Below are 4,013 nucleotides of genomic sequence, written 5' to 3' on the forward strand. Positions count from 1 at the left end.
GTCTGGATGTCATTGGGGTGGGAGGGCTCTGCACATTGTGCACTGCTGGGTTTCTTGAGGGCTAGTTGTTGTGGGCAGTGAAATTGTATAGCTGCTCCTTCAGGCTCTGCACTGTCTTGTCTCTGCGTTGCAGTTCCTCTCTCAGGGCTGTCAGCTCCCTCCTCATGGCCTCCCTGTCCTGCTGCAGCTCCCTCACCTCTTCCCTCAGCTCCCTCACTGTGACCTTGTGCTCGTGTTGGACTCTGTTGAGCTGGTCTGTTAGCTGCTCTGTGGTGTTGGAGGTTGTGAGCATGGCCAGCACCAACTCTTTTAGCTCCATCAGCTCCACCTCCAGCAGGGACATGTTCTCTCTCAGCTGGGACACTGTGTCTGGTGTCTGAGGGGTGTCCTGTGCTGGGATGCGTGTGGATTCCTCGCTGTTCTCTGGCGCGGCGCTCTCCCCTCCGTTGGCAGGGCAGTGTGGGGCTGGACTGTCCTTCTGTGTGGCTGCGTCTGTGCTCTTTTGGACACGTCTCTCCTTTTTCTCTCTGTCAGCCAGCGTTTTCAGTGAGTGGAACTGATTTTCAAAGGTGCCCAGGCTGCCCTCGCTGCCCTGTATTAAGACTGTTCCAGTGTGGTACAGATTGATTGTCAGCATGGAGGTGTCTGGGTCGTCCTCCTCACTGATTGACACCTGCCTTCCTTTACTGATGCCTCTCTTTTTAATGTGCCTGTACAGTTGACAGATGGCAGCGTGCCAGGCGTTGGTGTGCTTGGTGTAGAAGACCAGGTTGGTGGTGACTTGCTGGTCTCCAGTCTGAGAGAAGTCGGCTCTGAGAGTCTCTGGGTTGTCCTTCAGTATGTGTTGTCTGAGACTCTTCCTGGCCTGAGCGTTCTTCAGGTGCTCTGGGTAATGGATCGCACAGCTCCTGCTCCTGCTCATTGTATCTTTTATGAATTGAACTTTCAAATTCAAACCTCTGTCACATTTCAAATGTCAACAGCTTTTCAGTATAGACACAGTTCTGTGTTGATTATACTCTATGCTGTAATATTGAATATTTTCAAAGTTACATCATTTGTATGTTTTTCCTATCATGTAACAAATGTTCCCTATGTGATAGATGCATTATATCTTAATAATGTCAAAACATTTAAAGAAATAAGGATTATTATTTTTGGAAAAGTTATAACACATTGCTATTAACTATGTGTGTCAGTAAAAGTTTAAAAAATCCTGACAGTTTTTTATTGATCCTGCAAAATAAGTGTTTAGGGAACATTTGTAACTTAAAGTTAGGGTTAGTGTTAGGGTTAGGGTTATGAATATAATTGATATATAGAATTTTTAAGAAGTGTAAATGTTTACATTCCATTTTTCATGGACTGTCTGAAAGTTTCAGTTCTATATTCGGTTTGGAAACCGTTTTTTTTCTATTTGTGTATATGAAAGATATACATCTATACAATATCTTCACTATTAAAGATAAACGCATTATTATTTTCGGCATTGTTAAAGCTCATTGGTATTACCTATGTGTATCTTTAAAAGTTTAAAATTCTTAAAGGTTCTTTATTGATCTTGCAAAATAAGCTTTTAGGGAACATTTGTAACATAGAGTTAGGGTTAGCCACTGGGTAAGGGTTACATCTTACACAAGGGTTACACAAGTGCCGGAATGAGGTCAAGGACTCTGCTGTTTTGACTTCGGGGGTGGAATGACCTGCCCACCAAAGTCAAAACAGCAGAGTCCTTGACCTCATTCCGGCGCTTACTCAAGACGCATCTCTTCCGACCGCACTTGTAATATTAGTCCTCTATCCCTGCTAGATAGCACTTCAGCTTATTATGCTCCTCTCGTTCTTGAATGTTTTCCTCCTTGCTCCCTTTCCTGTAGCCCTAGTCTGTAACCCTACATCTTGAGAGCACTTAGCTTTCACCGTCCAGGATGTAGGAAGTCTTTTACTGTACTTGTGTAAATTGTAATTGGAATTTTTAAAATGTATTTTGAATTGCGATATTTTTTTGCTAAGTTGAATTTGTAATGATTGATGCCTTGTACTTCTCTGTATTTTTGCACTTATGTCGCACTGGATAAGGGCGTCTGCCAAGATATAAAAATAATCAAATAATAATCTACAACAGTAAGTTTATTCATGTTAATTTTTCTCTTCAATGTTAAAGAACAGAATTAACCAGCTCACCACAAAGGAACATGGTAGGTGCTATTGCAACATGGATTACACAAAAACATTGAAATCCAAGTTTGCAGTGGTCCTTGGGCCATTGCGTGGTGATCCAGATCACTTCAGCACGAATTTTGCAGTGCTCTGGACTACAACTCCAGGGACTACTGTGCAGTGGTCCAGACCTCAGAAACTGTGTGCATATGAACAGTGAAATAGGCATCATAACTGTAGCCAATACTTTGTGGTTAAAATGCTTAATTTAATCCCTGTATTGTACGGAATAATAATAACAACTGTAAAACATAAGAGAAGGGCCTGAGAATACATACAATACACAATAGACTAGAACCCTTAGAATATAATAATATGAACATTTTCATTATTAGTATCATTGTAGTTTGGATGATATATTAATGCAAGTTGATAACATATTTTACAGAAAATGGGTTTAAGGAATTGTGTCAAAAAACTAAAAGAATTGCTTTAGGGACCATTGCTGCATTTTTACAGACCAATGTATAGCCCACTTTTCTTTTAAATTATGTTTAAAACAAAATTGAGGAAGCAGTGGTTAGTTCTGAATCAAACATATTGACCCCCTCACTCAATCTGTAAGTCCTGCAGCAAACATTGGAATATGCATAGATATTTGCACAGACTGGTATTAATGTCCCTAATAAATAACCAAATGCCATTTTTGTTGTTTCAAATGTGCCCAACATCATACAAGTATATGTCCTTTTAGTATGTCACAAAGGTTCCCTAATTCGTTTTACAAATGTTCCCTGTATGATATGAATGTTCCCTAAGCATGTGACGAATGTTCCCTAGTTTATGTTACAGATGTGCCCTAGCACTTCTCTCTCTCTCTCTCTCTCTCTCTCTCTCTCTCTCTCACTCTCTCTCTCAATTCAGTGCATTTGTATTGTCAAAGCAATAAACAATATCATTATAAATCACAATAAGATGTAATATAGTACAGAAAAACAAAATGTAATAAAGTGTGATCTTTAATACACACAAATATGTATGGCTGGTCGGAAGCGTCTTGGACTCGGGTTCCTCTTCATTACTTATAACGCTTTTGCCTTTTGTTAAAGCTTTCCATGGAGGGGAATGTGGATGAGTTTGTACCATTCTTGGGAGGCTCTGCCTTGTTGGGGCGGAGCTGTGATCCAGGTGAACAGCAGATCGGGCATAGGTGGGCATTGATGCCTTTACCATCAACAATCTTCCACCAACAAACTCTGTTTTCTTAAAATAATCCATTTTAAAAGTGTGTGAAAATAAAATCCCCACTCCCCCACTCACACTAGACCCTTGGCTAAACACACTCTCTCCTTTCCACTCCCGCTGCCACTCACACTCATTCACACTGTCTGCGTGCGTCTCTTGTACAAATAAAAATTGAGACATAAAAAAACATACTATTAACCATCATCATTAGATTGCAAAGCAGTCCTGACAACACTCTTTCCACTTCTTTAACCTGTAGCACTCCGGCTCACTAAACTCCGCGAGTGCCACATCCTGCAGGATCACTTGTGCAGATGCCAGGAACTGCTTTGCATCAGGGAAGAAGTTTTCTAAAACTATATTCCTCTTCCCCTTGGTCTCTCTTAAAAAATCCTTATTGCTTTTAGCACTGTATCCCGCAGTGTCAGTGGAGACGGGCTCGCCCTGGGAGTCAGCGATGTCCCCCTCAGCAGTGCTGTCCGAGTCTGCGCTCTCCACAGCCGCAGCACTGCACTCAGACTCCCGGCGCCGCAGCCGGTCGGCCACCTTGGGTTGAGACGGCAGGTTCCCCCAGACAGACTCCCCTGACTGCGAGTCCCGCCGCCCCA

At 42.2% G+C, this 4,013-nt stretch overlaps 1 non-coding gene across 1 annotated transcript; it reads left to right on the forward strand.

Moving 5' to 3' along the window:
- Positions 1-3,219: 3,219 nt before the first annotated feature.
- Positions 3,220-3,334, forward strand: LOC136751978 (U5 spliceosomal RNA). Its single transcript, XR_010817160.1, has one exon. It is a non-coding gene; the product is annotated as a U5 spliceosomal RNA (small nuclear RNA).
- Positions 3,335-4,013: the final 679 nt, after the last annotated feature.

Source organism: Amia ocellicauda, chromosome 6 (assembly GCF_036373705.1).
Source record: "Amia ocellicauda isolate fAmiCal2 chromosome 6, fAmiCal2.hap1, whole genome shotgun sequence".
In the NCBI taxonomy this organism is placed as follows: domain Eukaryota; kingdom Metazoa; phylum Chordata; class Actinopteri; order Amiiformes; family Amiidae; genus Amia; species Amia ocellicauda.